Source organism: Triturus cristatus, chromosome 6 (genome assembly GCF_964204655.1).
Source record: "Triturus cristatus chromosome 6, aTriCri1.1, whole genome shotgun sequence".
NCBI lineage: Eukaryota > Metazoa > Chordata > Amphibia > Caudata > Salamandridae > Triturus > Triturus cristatus.
Genome location: NC_140589.1, coordinates 99,057,091 through 99,071,446, shown reverse-complemented (window position 1 = coordinate 99,071,446; position 14,356 = coordinate 99,057,091). Strand labels below are relative to the sequence as shown.

General features: G+C 43.5%; 18 non-coding genes across 18 annotated transcripts; all 18 read left to right on the top strand.

Annotated features, from left to right (window-relative positions):
- The first annotated feature begins 538 nt into the window (after positions 1-538).
- On the top strand, positions 539-621 carry TRNAL-CAG (transfer RNA leucine (anticodon CAG)). Its single transcript has one exon. It is a non-coding gene; the product is annotated as a tRNA-Leu (tRNA).
- A 186-nt stretch (positions 622-807) lies between these two features.
- On the top strand, positions 808-890 carry TRNAL-AAG (transfer RNA leucine (anticodon AAG)). The gene has a single exon. It is a non-coding gene; the product is annotated as a tRNA-Leu (tRNA).
- A 1,024-nt stretch (positions 891-1,914) lies between these two features.
- TRNAL-UAG (transfer RNA leucine (anticodon UAG)) lies at positions 1,915-1,997 on the top strand. Its single transcript has one exon. It is a non-coding gene; the product is annotated as a tRNA-Leu (tRNA).
- Positions 1,998-2,629: 632 nt separating this feature from the next.
- Positions 2,630-2,712, top strand: TRNAL-CAG (transfer RNA leucine (anticodon CAG)). Its single transcript has one exon. It is a non-coding gene; the product is annotated as a tRNA-Leu (tRNA).
- A 186-nt stretch (positions 2,713-2,898) lies between these two features.
- On the top strand, positions 2,899-2,981 carry TRNAL-AAG (transfer RNA leucine (anticodon AAG)). Its single transcript has one exon. It is a non-coding gene; the product is annotated as a tRNA-Leu (tRNA).
- A 1,024-nt stretch (positions 2,982-4,005) lies between these two features.
- TRNAL-UAG (transfer RNA leucine (anticodon UAG)) lies at positions 4,006-4,088 on the top strand. Its single transcript has one exon. It is a non-coding gene; the product is annotated as a tRNA-Leu (tRNA).
- A 632-nt stretch (positions 4,089-4,720) lies between these two features.
- On the top strand, positions 4,721-4,803 carry TRNAL-CAG (transfer RNA leucine (anticodon CAG)). The gene has a single exon. It is a non-coding gene; the product is annotated as a tRNA-Leu (tRNA).
- Positions 4,804-4,989: 186 nt separating this feature from the next.
- On the top strand, positions 4,990-5,072 carry TRNAL-AAG (transfer RNA leucine (anticodon AAG)). Its single transcript has one exon. It is a non-coding gene; the product is annotated as a tRNA-Leu (tRNA).
- A 1,024-nt stretch (positions 5,073-6,096) lies between these two features.
- TRNAL-UAG (transfer RNA leucine (anticodon UAG)) lies at positions 6,097-6,179 on the top strand. The gene has a single exon. It is a non-coding gene; the product is annotated as a tRNA-Leu (tRNA).
- A 632-nt stretch (positions 6,180-6,811) lies between these two features.
- Positions 6,812-6,894, top strand: TRNAL-CAG (transfer RNA leucine (anticodon CAG)). Its single transcript has one exon. It is a non-coding gene; the product is annotated as a tRNA-Leu (tRNA).
- Positions 6,895-7,080: 186 nt separating this feature from the next.
- Positions 7,081-7,163, top strand: TRNAL-AAG (transfer RNA leucine (anticodon AAG)). The gene has a single exon. It is a non-coding gene; the product is annotated as a tRNA-Leu (tRNA).
- Positions 7,164-8,187: 1,024 nt separating this feature from the next.
- TRNAL-UAG (transfer RNA leucine (anticodon UAG)) lies at positions 8,188-8,270 on the top strand. The gene has a single exon. It is a non-coding gene; the product is annotated as a tRNA-Leu (tRNA).
- Positions 8,271-8,902: 632 nt separating this feature from the next.
- Positions 8,903-8,985, top strand: TRNAL-CAG (transfer RNA leucine (anticodon CAG)). Its single transcript has one exon. It is a non-coding gene; the product is annotated as a tRNA-Leu (tRNA).
- Positions 8,986-9,171: 186 nt separating this feature from the next.
- TRNAL-AAG (transfer RNA leucine (anticodon AAG)) lies at positions 9,172-9,254 on the top strand. The gene has a single exon. It is a non-coding gene; the product is annotated as a tRNA-Leu (tRNA).
- Positions 9,255-11,261: 2,007 nt separating this feature from the next.
- TRNAL-AAG (transfer RNA leucine (anticodon AAG)) lies at positions 11,262-11,344 on the top strand. The gene has a single exon. It is a non-coding gene; the product is annotated as a tRNA-Leu (tRNA).
- A 1,024-nt stretch (positions 11,345-12,368) lies between these two features.
- On the top strand, positions 12,369-12,451 carry TRNAL-UAG (transfer RNA leucine (anticodon UAG)). The gene has a single exon. It is a non-coding gene; the product is annotated as a tRNA-Leu (tRNA).
- A 632-nt stretch (positions 12,452-13,083) lies between these two features.
- On the top strand, positions 13,084-13,166 carry TRNAL-CAG (transfer RNA leucine (anticodon CAG)). The gene has a single exon. It is a non-coding gene; the product is annotated as a tRNA-Leu (tRNA).
- Positions 13,167-13,352: 186 nt separating this feature from the next.
- On the top strand, positions 13,353-13,435 carry TRNAL-AAG (transfer RNA leucine (anticodon AAG)). Its single transcript has one exon. It is a non-coding gene; the product is annotated as a tRNA-Leu (tRNA).
- The last annotated feature ends 921 nt before the right edge of the window (positions 13,436-14,356 follow it).

Sequence of the window (14,356 nt, the reverse complement as noted above, 5' to 3'; positions counted from 1 at the left end):
TGTCAAGAGAGATGGGGTTTCTCATATATTTAGGTTCTATAACGTCTTGCTGACAAAGCGCAATCCTTACCAAATGAGCATAGGACCCATGTAAGAGGTCATCTGGAAGAGTCATGCTCTTGTATGCCCTGGCCAGACGGGCCCTGCAAATTTGGAAGAATGCCATGCATCTGGTAGACAACTGGACTCCAGCACACTTACAGCAATTTCCTTAGGGCTTTGATCAGGGGCTGCTTAAATTTGCATACTCCACCCTATGTTGTGACTTTGAGATCCCTTGTTGAAATTGCTTTAGCCAGCCAAGAGGTGGCTATTGTCTCAATTTCAAAGCAGCTTTGAGCCGTTCAAGTGGCTGGTGAATAGCACTTTCTCTTTGTTCGCCTCAAAGTTCTAAAGAGTTCTCCATAGGTCCTGCTCTGTACAGATTGTTCAAAGATCTGTTGGAAGTGCATATAATAGGATAAATAAATTGAGGGCATTCCTTTTCAGTACCTCACCTGCATGGCTGTCTGGCCTCTGGAAGATGCTGGGAAAGCAAGTCAGGATGGCCGAGTGGTCTAAGGCGCTGCGTTCAGGTCGCAGTCTCCTCTGGAGGCGTGGGTTCAAATCCCACTTCTGACAGTCCTGTGTTTACTCTAATTATTTTCTTGAGAAATATGATCATTTCCCTCGCAGTGGCTTATAGGATTGTCTTCTTGGAAGAGTGCAGTGAGTTTTTTTCTTGCTCTAGCCACTATTGGCCTCAGCTCTGTGCATTTTTTGGTTCCTAATATCTTTCTCACCCTTTAGATGAAAAAGCAGCATGGGGTCAGGATGGCCGAGTGGTCTAAGGCGCTGCGTTAAGGCCGCAGTCTCTCCTGGAGGCGTGGGTTCGAATCCCACTTCTGACAAAACTTGAATTCCATTTTCTCTCTCAGTTCCTTTAGAATCTCAGCTAAAAATTGGCAATGTAAATAATATCTGAATAAGTACCAAACTTCAGTTTCAACTGCAAATGCATTTGCCCTATTCTATCTTTAACGTTAATGTAATATTCTTCTAGCACTCGTGGTGTTTTATATTTGTTTTGTGGGGTACTTTAAAAATCTTTTTTATGAAAGAAATGGGTTACATTAAGTCTTGTGATGTTTTAGGTTTCCAATAAGGAGGTTTTAAATTTTATGTCACGTCATTTTCAGATGCTTCATTCAAGAGATGTTTCCACTATAGAATGCAGAGCAAGGGCAAAAATACAAGTGATAGAGCGAGTGAGTGAGAAGGAGTGTTGTGGAAGGAGAGAATGAAACAAAGACAGAGTGAGTGAATGGCAGGGAGGCATAGAAGAGGAGTCTAGTAGTGAAGGAGACCTGCTTTTCCCTGCTCTTGACCTCCCACCCATCCCCAAACAACCACAAACATACCTTCTGTGCAAAGTTGGTATGCAGAATTTCACGCCTCAGCAAGTGAGGGTGAGTCCCAGGCCAGGGGCTAAAGAGCAAAAGAGTGCCTGTGCTCAGACTTTCCCTGCTAGGGATAGTTTATCTGGAACAAGGCCTACTCTCTTGTATCCAGCAAGGATCTAGAAATCCTGCATGAATCTGCAAGGCACATTGGCAGCATAAATTTGCATAAACTGCCCCACCTATTGCCTTCCTACTTCCTGTGCTGTAGTTGTTTGTGTAGAGAGAGAGGTCGCAGGCAAGGAAATGTTGTGAGTCGGATACAGGACCCTAAATAGCTGGTGAGAGGTATGTGGTGTTCTAAAAGCATGAAAACTGTATACCTGTGAAATAAAGTGCTTTCGTATGTGTTCTTCTGTGTTTATTGTCCTGTGCATAAAGTTGCACCTTGTGTTTGAAGGTTTAAATTATTTCAGGCTTGCATGGAGGTAGACGTTTCTGAGTAACTTTTATTCATTTATTGAAAGCCTATACTGTCAGGATGGCCGAGAGGTCTAAGGCGCTGTGTTTAGGCCACAGTCTCCTTTGGAGGCGTGGGTTCGAATCCCACTTCTGACATGCCTTTTGGAGATTTAATCTCCTTTATCAGGTTAACATCTGATGGAAGTTGCATCCGTTGGTCTTCACTTGGCACGTTATTCCGTTCTCCTCTTGTCAAGAGAGATGGGGTTTCTCATATATTTAGGTTCTATAATGTCTTGCTGACAAAGCGCAATCCTTACCAAATGAGCATAGGACCCATGTAAGAGGTCATCTGGAAGAGTCATGCTCTTGTATGCCCTGGCCAGACGGGCCCTGTAAATTTGGAAGAATGCCATTCATCTGGTAGACAACTGGACTCCAGCACACTTACAGCAATCTCCTCAGGGCTTTGATCAGGGGCTGCTTAAATTTGCATACTCCACCCTATGTTGTGACTTTGAGATCCCTTGTTGAAATTGCTTTAGCCAGCCAAGAGGTGGCTATTGTCTCAATTTCAAAGCAGCTTTGAGCCGTTCAAGTGGCTGGTGAATAGCACTTTCTCTTTGTTTGCCTCAAAGTTCTAAAGAGTTCTCCATAGGTCCTGCTCTGTACAGATTGTTCAAAGATCTGTTGGAAGTGCATATAATAGGATAAATAAATTGAGGGCATTCCTTTTCAGTACCTCACCTGCATGGCTGTCTGGCCTCTGGAAGATGCTGGGAAAGCAAGTCAGGATGGCCGAGTGGTCTAAGGCGCTGCGTTCAGGTCGCAGTCTCCTCTGGAGGCGTGGGTTCAAATCCCACTTCTGACAGTCCTGTGTTTACTCTAATTTTTTTCTTGAGAAATATGATCATTTCCCTCGCAGTGGCTTATAGGATTGTCTTCTTGGAAGAGTGCAGTGAGTTTTTTTCTTGCTCTAGCCACTATTGGCCTAAGCTCTGTGCATTTTTTGGTTCCTAATATCTTTCTCACCCTTTAGATGAAAAAGCAGCATGGGGTCAGGATGGCCAAGTGGTCTAAGGCGCTGCGTTAAGGCCGCAGTCTCTCCTGGAGGCGTGGGTTCGAATCCCACTTCTGACAAAACTTGAATTACATTTTCTCTCTCAGTTCCTTTAGAATCTCAGCTAAAAATTGGCAATGTAAATAATATCTGAATAAGTACCAAACTTCAGTTTCAACTGCAAATGCATTTGCCCTATTCTATCTTTAACGTTAATGTAATATTCTTCTAGCACTCGTGGTGTTTTATATTTCTTTTGTGGGGTACTTTAAAAATCTTTTTTATGAAAGAAATGGGTTACATTAAGTCTTGTGATGTTTTAGGTTTCCAATAAGGAGGTTTTAAATTTTATGTCACGTCATTTTCAGATGCTTCATTCAAGAGATGTTTCCACTATAGAATGCAGAGCAAGGGCAAAAATACAAGTGATAGAGCGAGTGAGTGAGAAGGAGTGTTGTGGAAGGACAGAATGAAACAAAGACAGAGTGAGTGAACGGCAGGGAGGCATAGAAGAGTAGTCTAGTAGTGAAGGAGACCTGCTTTTCCCTGCTCTTGACCTCCCACCCATCCCCAAACAACCACAAACATACCTTCTGTGCAAAGTTGGTATGCAGAATTTCACGCCTCAGCAAGTGAGGGTGAGTCCCAGGCCAGGGGCTAAAGAGCAAAAGAGTGCCTGTGCTCAGACTTTCCCTGCTAGGGATAGTTTATCTGGAACAAGGCCTACTCTCTTGTATCCAGCAAGGATCTAGAAATCCTGCATGAATCTGCAAGGCACATTGGCAGCATAAATTTGCATAAACTGCCCCACCTATTGCCTTCCTACTTCCTGTGCTGTAGTTGTTTGTGTAGAGAGAGAGGTCGCAGGCAAGGAAATGTTGTGAGTCGGATACAGGACCCTAAATAGCTGGTGAGAGGTATGTGGTGTTCTAAAAGCATGAAAACTGTATACCTGTGAAATAAAGTGCTTTCGTATGTGTTCTTCTGTGTTTATTGTCCTGTGCATAAAGTTGCACCTTGTGTTTGAAGGTTTAAATTATTTCAGGCTTGCATGGAGGTAGACGTTTCTGAGTAACTTTTATTCATTTCTTAAAAGCCTATACTGTCAGGATGGCCGAGAGGTCTAAGGCGCTGTGTTTAGGCCACAGTCTCCTTTGGAGGCGTGGGTTCGAATCCCACTTCTGACATGCCTTTTGGAGATTTAATCTCCTTTATCTGGTTAACATCTGATGGAAGTTGCATCTGTTGGTCTTCACTTGGCACGTTATTCCGTTCTCCTCTTGTCAAGAGAGATCGGGTTTCTCATATATTTAGGTTCTATAACGTCTTGCTGACAAAGCGCAATCCTTACCAAATGAGCATAGGACCCATGTAAGAGGTCATCTGGAAGAGTCATGCTCTTGTATGCCCTGGCCAGACGGGCCCTGCAAATTTGGAAGAATGCCATGCATCTGGTAGACAACTGGACTCCAGCACACTTACAGCAATTTCCTTAGGGCTTTGATCAGGGGCTGCTTAAATTTGCATACTCCACCCTATGTTGTGACTTTGAGATCCCTTGTTGAAATTGCTTTAGCCAGCCAAGAGGTGGCTATTGTCTCAATTTCAAAGCAGCTTTGAGCCGTTCAAGTGGCTGGTGAATAGCACTTTCTCTTTGTTCGCCTCAAAGTTCTAAAGAGTTCTCCATAGGTCCTGCTCTGTACAGATTGTTCAAAGATCTGTTGGAAGTGCATATAATAGGATAAATAAATTGAGGGCATTCCTTTTCAGTACCTCACCTGCATGGCTGTCTGGCCTCTGGAAGATGCTGGGAAAGCAAGTCAGGATGGCCGAGTGGTCTAAGGCGCTGCGTTCAGGTCGCAGTCTCCTCTGGAGGTGTGGGTTCAAATCCCACTTCTGACAGTCCTGTGTTTACTCTAATTTTTTTCTTGAGAAATATGATCATTTCCCTCGCAGTGGCTTATAGGATTGTCTTCTTGGAAGAGTGCAGTGAGTTTTTTTCTTGCTCTAGCCACTATTGGCCTAAGCTCTGTGCATTTTTTGGTTCCTAATATCTTTCTCACCCTTTCGATGAAAAAGCAGCATGGGGTCAGGATGGCCGAGTGGTCTAAGGCGCTGCGTTAAGGCCGCAGTCTCTCCTGGAGGCGTGGGTTCAAATCCCACTTCTGACAAAACTTGAATTCCATTTTCTCTCTCAGTTCCTTTAGAATCTCAGCTAAAAATTGGCAATGTAAATAATATCTGAATAAGTACCAAACTTCAGTTTCAACTGCAAATGCATTTGCCCTATTCTATCTTTAACGTTAATGTAATATTCTTCTAGCACTCGTGGTGTTTTATATTTGTTTTGTGGGGTACTTTAAAAATCTTTTTTATGAAAGAAATGGGTTACATTAAGTCTTGTGATGTTTTAGGTTTACAATAAGGAGGTTTTAAATTTTATGTCACGTCATTTTCAGATGCTTCATTCAAGAGATGTTTCCACTATAGAATGCAGAGCAAGGGCAAAAATACAAGTGATAGAGCGAGTGAGTGAGAAGGAGTGTTGTGGAAGGAGAGAATGAAACAAAGACAGAGTGAGTGAATGGCAGGGAGGCATAGAAGAGGAGTCTAGTAGTGCAGGAGACCTGCTTTTCCCTGCTCTTGACCTCCCACCCATCCCCAAACAACCACAAACATACCTTCTGTGCAAAGTTGGTATGCAGATTTTCACGCCTCAGCAAGTGAGGGTGAGTCCCAGGCCAGGGGCTAAAGAGCAAAAGAGTGCCTGTGCTCAGACTTTCCCTGCTAGGGATAGTTTATCTGGAACAAGGCCTACTCTCTTGTATCCAGCAAGGATCTAGAAATCCTGCATGAATCTGCAAGGCACATTGGCAGCATAAATTTGCATAAACTGCCCCACCTATTGCCTTCCTACTTCCTGTGCTGTAGTTGTTTGTGTAGAGAGAGAGGTCGCAGGCAAGGAAATGTTGTGAGTCGGATACAGGACCCTAAATAGCTGGTGAGAGGTATGTGGTGTTCTAAAAGCATGAAAACTGTATACCTGTGAAATAAAGTGCTTTCGTATGTGTTCTTCTGTGTTTATTGTCCTGTGCATAAAGTTGCACCTTGTGTTTGAAGGTTTAAATTATTTCAGGCTTGCATGGAGGTAGACGTTTCTGAGTAACTTTTATTCATTTCTTAAAAGCCTATACTGTCAGGATGGCCGAGAGGTCTAAGGCGCTGTGTTTAGGCCACAGTCTCCTTTGGAGGCGTGGGTTCGAATCCCACTTCTGACATGCCTTTTGGAGATTTAATCTCCTTTATCAGGTTAACATCTGATGGAAGTTGCATCTGTTGGTCTTCACTTGGCACGTTATTCCGTTCTCCTCTTGTCAAGAGAGATGGGGTTTCTCATATATTTAGGTTCTATAACGTCTTGCTGACAAAGCGCAATCCTTACCAAATGAGCATAGGACCCATGTAAGAGGTCATCTGGAATAGTCATGCTCTTGTATGCACTGGCCAGACGGGCCCTGCAAATTTGGAAGAATGCCATGCATCTGCTAGACAACTGGACTCCAGCACACTTACAGCAATTTCCTTAGGGCGTTGATCAGGGGCTGCTTAAATTTGCATACTCCACCCTATGTTGTGACTTTGAGATCCCTTGTTGAAATTGCTTTAGCCAGCCAAGAGGTGGCTATTGTCTCAATTTCAAAGCAGCTTTGAGCCGTTCAAGTGGCTGGTGAATAGCACTTTCTCTTTGTTTGCCTCAAAGTTCTAAAGAGTTCTCCATAGGTCCTGCTCTGTACAGATTGTTCAAAGATCTGTTGGAAGTGCATATAATAGGATAAATAAATTGAGGGCATTCCTTTTCAGTACCTCACCTGCATGGCTGTCTGGCCTCTGGAAGACGCTGGGAAAGAAAGTCAGGATGGCCGAGTGGTCTAAGGCGCTGCGTTCAGGTCGCAGTCTCCTCTGGAGGCGTGGGTTCAAATCCCACTTCTGACAGTCCTGTGTTTACTCTAATTATTTTCTTGAGAAATATGATCATTTCCCTCGCAGTGGCTTATAGGATTGTCTTCTTGGAAGAGTGCAGTGAGTTTTTTTCTTGCTCTAGCCACTATTGGCCTCAGCTCTGTGCATTTTTTGGTTCCTAATATCTTTCTCACCCTTTAGATGAAAAAGCAGCATGGGGTCAGGATGGCCGAGTGGTCTAAGGCGCTGCGTTAAGGCCGCAGTCTCTCCTGGAGGCGTGGGTTCGAATCCCACTTCTGACAAAACTTGAATTCCATTTTCTCTCTCAGTTCCTTTAGAATCTCAGCTAAAAATTGGCAATGTAAATAATATCTGAATAAGTACCAAACTTCAGTTTCAACTGCAAATGCATTTGCCCTATTCTATCTTTAACGTTAATGTAATATTCTTCTGGCACTCGTGGTGTTTTATATTTGTTTTGTGGGGTACTTTAAAAATCTTTTTTATGAAAGAAATGGGTTACATTAAGTCTTGTGATGTTTTAGGTTTCCAATAAGGAGGTTTTAAATTTTATGTCACGTCATTTTCAGATGCTTCATTCAAGAGATGTTTCCACTATAGAATGCAGAGCAAGGGCAAAAATACAAGTGATAGAGCGAGTGAGTGAGAAGGAGTGTTGTGGAAGGAGAGAATGAAACAAAGACAGAGTGAGTGAATGGCAGGGAGGCATAGAAGAGGAATCTAGTAGTGAAGGAGACCTGCTTTTCCCTGCTCTTGACCTCCCACCCATCCCCAAACAACCACAAACATACCTTCTGTGCAAAGTTGGTATGCAGAATTTCACGCCTCAGCAAGTGAGGGTGAGTCCCAGGCCAGGGGCTAAAGAGCAAAAGAGTGCCTGTGCTCAGACTTTCCCTGCTAGGGATAGTTTATCTGGAACAAGGCCTACTCTCTTGTATCCAGCAAGGATCTAGAAATCCTGCATGAATCTGCAAGGCACATTGGCAGCATAAATTTGCATAAACTGCCCCACCTATTGCCTTCCTACTTCCTGTGCTGTAGTTGTTTGTGTAGAGAGAGAGGTCGCAGGCAAGGAAATGTTGTGAGTCGGATACAGGACCCTAATTAGCTGGTGAGAGGTATGTGGTGTTCTAAAAGCATGAAAACTGTATACCTGTGAAATAAAGTGCTTTCGTATGTGTTCTTCTGTGTTTATTGTCCTGTGCATAAAGTTGCACCTTGTGTTTGAAGGTTTAAATTATTTCAGGGTTGCATGGAGGTAGACGTTTCTCAGTAACTTTTATTCATTTCTTAAAAGCATATACTGTCAGGATGGCCGAGAGGTCTAAGGCGCTGTGTTTAGGCCACAGTCTCCTTTGGAGGCGTGGGTTCGATTCCCACTTCTGACATGCCTTTTGGAGATTTAATCTCCTTTATCAGGTTAACATCTGATGGAAGTTGCATCTGTTGGTCTTCACTTGGCACGTTATTCCGTTCTCCTCTTGTCAAGAGAGATGGGGTTTCTCATATATTTAGGTTCTATAACGTCTTGCTGACAAAGCGCAATCCTTACCAAATGAGCATAGGACCCATGTAAGAGGTCATCTGGAAGAGTCATGCTCTTGTATGCCCTGGCCAGACGGGCCCAGCAAATTTGGAAGAATGCCATGCATCTGGTAGACAACTGGACTCCAGCACACTTACAGCAATTTCCTTAGGGCTTTGATCAGGGGCTGCTTAAATTTGCATACTCCACCCTATGTTGTGACTTTGAGATCCCTTGTTGAAATTGCTTTAGCCAGCCAAGAGGTGGCTATTGTCTCAATTTCAAAGCAGCTTTGAGCCGTTCAAGTGGCTGGTGAATAGCACTTTCTCTTTGTTCGCCTCAAAGTTCTAAAGAGTTCTCCATAGGTCCTGCTCTGTACAGATTGTTCAAAGATCTGTTGGAAGTGCATATAATAGGATAAATAAATTGAGGGCATTCCTTTTCAGTACCTCACCTGCATGGCTGTCTGGCCTCTGGAAGATGCTGGGAAAGCAAGTCAGGATGGCCGAGTGGTCTAAGGCGCTGCGTTCAGGTCGCAGTCTCCTCTGGAGGCGTGGGTTCAAATCCCACTTCTGACAGTCCTCTGTTTACTCTAATTTTTTTCTTGAGAAATATGATCATTTCCCTCGCAGTGGCTTATAGGATTGTCTTCTTGGAAGAGTGCAGTGAGTTTTTTTCTTGCTCTAGCCACTATCGGCCTAAGCTCTGTGCATTTTTTGGTTCCTAATATCTTTCTCACCCTTTAGATGAAAAAGCACCATGGGGTCAGGATGGCCGAGTGGTCTAAGGCGCTGCGTTAAGGCCGCAGTCTCTCCTGGAGGCGTGGGTTCGAATCCCACTTCTGACAAAACTTGAATTCCATTTTCTCTCTCAGTTCCTTTAGAATCTCAGCTAAAAATTGGCAATGTAAATAATATCTGAATAAGTACCAAACTTCAGTTTCAACTGCAAATGCATTTGCCCTATTCTATCTTTAACGTTAATGTAATATTCTTCTAGCACTCATGGTGTTTTATATTTCTTTTGTGGGGTACTTTAAAAATCTTTTTTATTAAAGAAATGGGTTACATTAAGTCTTGTGATGTTTTAGGTTTCCAATAAGGAGGTTTTAAATTTTATGTCACGTCATTTTCAGATGCTTCATTCAAGAGATGTTTCCACTATAGAATGCAGAGCAAGGGCAAAAATACAAGTGATAGAGCGAGTGAGTGAGAAGGAGTGTTGTGGAAGGACAGAATGAAACAAAGACAGAGTGAGTGAACGGCAGGGAGGCATAGAAGAGTAGTCTAGTAGTGAAGGAGACCTGCTTTTCCCTGCTCTTGACCTCCCACCCATCCCCAAACAACCACAAACATACCTTCTGTGCAAAGTTGGTATGCAGAATTTCACGCCTCAGCAAGTGAGGGTGAGTCCCAGGCCAGGGGCTAAAGAGCAAAAGAGTGCCTGTGCTCAGACTTTCCCTGCTAGGGATAGTTTATCTGGAACAAGGCCTACTCTCTTGTATCCAGCAAGGATCTAGAAATCCTGCATGAATCTGCAAGGCACATTGGCAGCATAAATTTGCATAAACTGCCCCACCTATTGCCGTCCTACTTCCTGTGCTGTAGTTGTTTGTGTAGAGAGAGAGGTCGCAGGCAAGGAAATGTTGTGAGTCGGATACAGGACCCTAAATAGCTGGTGAGAGGTATGTGGTGTTCTAAAAGCATGAAAACTGTATACCTGTGAAATAAAGTGCTTTCGTATGTGTTCTTCTGTGTTTATTTTCCTGTGCATAAAGTTGCACCTTGTGTTTGAAGGTTTAAATTATTTCAGGCTTGCATGGAGGTAGACGTTTCTGAGTAACTTTTATTCATTTCTTAAAAGCCTATACTGTCAGGATGGCCGTGAGGTCTAAGGCGCTGTGTTTAGGCCACAGTCTCCTTTGGAGGCGTGGGTTCGAATCCCACTTCTGACATGCCTTTTGGAGATTTAATCTCCTTTATCAGGTTAACATCTGATGGAAGTTGCATCTGTTGGTCTTCACTTGGCACGTTATTCCGTTCTCCTCTTGTCAAGAGAGATGGGGTTTCTCATATATTTAGGTTCTATAACGTCTTGCTGACAAAGCGCAATCCTTACCAAATGAGCATAGGACCCATGTAAGAGGTCATCTGGAAGAGTCATGCTCTTGTATGCCCTGGCCAGACGGGCCCAGCAAATTTGGAAGAATGCCATTCATCTGGTAGACAACTGGACTCCAGCACACTTACAGCAATTTCCTCAGGGCTTTGATCAGGGGCTGCTTAAATTTGCATACTCCACCCTATGTTGTGACTTTGAGATCCCTTGTTGAAATTGCTTTAGCCAGCCAAGAGGTGGCTATTGTCTCAATTTCAAAGCAGCTTTGAGCCGTTCAAGTGGCTGGTGAATAGCACTTTCTCTTTGTTCGCCTCAAAGTTCTAAAGAGTTCTCCATAGGTCCTGCTCTGTACAGATTGTTCAAAGATCTGTTGGAAGTGCATATAATAGGATAAATAAATTGAGGGCATTCCTTTTCAGTACCTCACCTGCATGGCTGTCTGGCCTCTGGAAGATGGTGGGAAAGCAAGTCAGGATGGCCGAGTGGTCTAAGGCGCTGTGTTCAGGTCGCAGCCTCTCTGGAGGCGTGGGTTCAAATCCCACTTCTGACAGTCCTCTGTTTACTCTAATTTTTTTCTAGAGAAATATGATCATTTCCCTCGCAGTGGCTTATAGGATTGTCTTCTTGGAAGAGTGCAGTGAGTTTTATTCTTGCTCTAGCCACTATTGGCCTAAGCTCTGTGCATTTTTTGGTTCCTAATATCTTTCTCACCCTTTAGATGAAAATGCAGCATGGGGTCAGGATGGCCGAGTGGTCTAAGGCGCTGCGTTAAGGCCGCAGTCTCTCCTGGAGGCGTGGGTTCGAATCCCACTTCTGACAAAACTTGAATTCCATTTTCTCTCTCAGTTCCTTTAGAATCTCAGCTAAAAATTGGCAATGTAAATAATATCTGAATAAGTACCAAACTTCAGTTTCAACTGCAAATGCATTTGCCCTATTCTATCTTTAACGTTAATGTAATATTCTTCTAGCACTCGTGGTGTTTTATATTTCTTTTGTGGGGTACTTTAAAAATCTTTTTTATGAAAGAAATGGGTTACATTAAGTCTTGTGATGTTTTAGGTTTACAATAAGGAGGTTTTAAATTTTATGTCACGTCATTTTCAGATGCTTCAATCAAGAGATGTTTCCACTATAGAATGCAGAGCAAGGGCAAAAATACAAGTGATAGAGCGAGTGAGTGAGAAGGAGTGTTGTGGAAGGACAGAATGAAACAAAGACAGAGTGAGTGAACGGCAGGGAGGCATAGAAGAGTACTCTAGTAGTGAAGGAGACCTGCTTTTCCCTGCTCTTGACCTCCCACCCATCCCCAAACAACCACAAACATACCTTCTGTGCAAAGTTGGTATGCAGAATTTCACGCCTCAGCAAGTGAGGGTGAGTCCCAGGCCAGGGGCTAAAGAGCAAAAGAGTGCCTGTGCTCAGACTTTCCCTGCTAGGGATAGTTTATCTGGAACAAGGCCTACTCTCTTGTATCCAGCAAGGATCTAGAAATCCTGCATGAATCTGCAAGGCACATTGGCAGCATAAATTTGCATAAACTGCCCCACCTATTGCCTTCCTACTTCCTGTGCTGTAGTTGTTTGTGTAGAGAGAGAGGTCGCAGGCAAGGAAATGTTGTGAGTCGGATACAGGACCCTAAATAGCTGGTGAGAGGTATGTGGTGTTCTAAAAGCATGAAAACTGTATACCTGTGAAATAAAGTGCTTTCGTATGTGTTCTTCTGTGTTTATTGTCCTGTGCATAAAGTTGCACCTTGTGTTTGAAGGTTTAAATTATTTCAGGCTTGCATGGAGGTAGACGTTTCTGAGTAACTTTTATTCATTTCTTAAAAGCCTATACTGTCAGGATGGCCGAGAGGTCTAAGGCGCTGTGTTTAGGCCACAGTCTCCTTTGGAGGCGTGGGTTCGAATCCCACTTCTGACATGCCTTTTGGAGATTTAATCTCCTTTATCTGGTTAACATCTGATGGAAGTTGCATCTGTTGGTCTTCACTTGGCACGTTATTCCGTTCTCCTCTTGTCAAGAGAGATGGGGTTTCTCATATATTTAGGTTCTATAACGTCTTGCTGACAAAGCGCAATCCTTACCAAATGAGCATAGGACCCATGTAAGAGGTCATCTGGAAGAGTCATGCTCTTGTATGCCCTGGCCAGACGGGCCCTGCAAATTTGGAAGAATGCCATGCATCTGGTAGACAACTGGACTCCAGCACACTTACAGCAATTTCCTTAGGGCTTTGATCAGGGGCTGCTTAAATTTGCATACTCCACCCTATGTTGTGACTTTGAGATCCCTTGTTGAAATTGCTTTAGCCAGCCAAGAGGTGGCTATTGTCTCAATTTCAAAGCAGCTTTGAGCCGTTCAAGTGGCTGGTGAATAGCACTTTCTCTTTGTTCGCCTCAAAGTTCTAAAGAGTTCTCCATAGGTCCTGCTCTGTACAGATTGTTCAAAGATCTGTTGGAAGTGCATATAATAGGATAAATAAATTGAGGGCATTCCTTTTCAGTACCTCACCTGCATGGCTGTCTGGCCTCTGGAAGATGCTGGGAAAGCAAGTCAGGATGGCCGAGTGGTCTAAGGCGCTGCGTTCAGGTCGCAGTCTCCTCTGGAGGCGTGGGTTCAAATCCCACTTCTGACAGTCCTGTGTTTACTCTAATTATTTTCTTGAGAAATATGATCATTTCCCTCGCAGTGGCTTATAGGATTGTCTTCTTGGAAGAGTGCAGTGAGTTTTTTTCTTGCTCTAGCCACTATTGGCCTCAGCTCTGTGCATTTTTTGGTTCCTAATATCTTTCTCACCCTTTAGATGAAAAAGCAGCATGGGGTCAGGATGGCCGAGTGGTCTAAGGCGCTGCGTTAAGGCCGCAGTCTCTCCTGGAGGCGTGGGTTCGAATCCCACTTCTGACAAAACTTGAATTCCATTTTCTCTCTCAGTTCCTTTAGAATCTCAGCTAAAAATTGGCAATGTAAATAATATCTGAATAAGTACCAAACTTCAGTTTCAACTGCAAATGCATTTGCCCTATTCTATCTTTAACGTTAATGTAATATTCTTCTAGCACTCGTGGTGTTTTATATTTGTTTTGTGGGGTACTTTAAAAATCTTTTTTATGAAAGAAATGGGTTACATTAAGTCTTGTGATGTTTTAGGTTTCCAATAAGGAGGTTTTAAATTTTATGTCACGTCATTTTCAGATGCTTCATTCAAGAGATGTTTCCACTATAGAATGCAGAGCAAGGGCAAAAATACAAGTGATAGAGCGAGTGAGTGAGAAGGAGTGTTGTGGAAGGAGAGAATGAAACAAAGACAGAGTGAGTGAATGGCAGGGAGGCATAGAAGAGGAGTCTAGTAGTGAAGGAGACCTGCTTTTCCCTGCTCTTGACCTCCCACCCATCCCCAAACAACCACAAACATACCTTCTGTGCAAAGTTGGTATGCAGAATTTCACGCCTCAGCAAGTGAGGGTGAGTCCCAGGCCAGGGGCTAAAGAGCAAAAGAGTGCCTGTGCTCAGACTTTCCCTGCTAGGGATAGTTTATCTGGAACAAGGCCTACTCTCTTGTATCCAGCAAGGATCTAGAAATCCTGCATGAATCTGCAAGGCACATTGGCAGCATAAATTTGCATAAACTGCCCCACCTATTGCCTTCCTACTTCCTGTGCTGTAGTTGTTTGTGTAGAGAGAGAGGTCGCAGGCAAGGAAATGTTGTGAGTCGGATACAGGACCCTAAATAGCTGGTGAGAGGTATGTGGTGTTCTAAAAGCATGAAAACTGTATACCTGTGAAATAAAGTGCTTTCGTATGTGTTCTTCTGTGTTTATTGTCCTG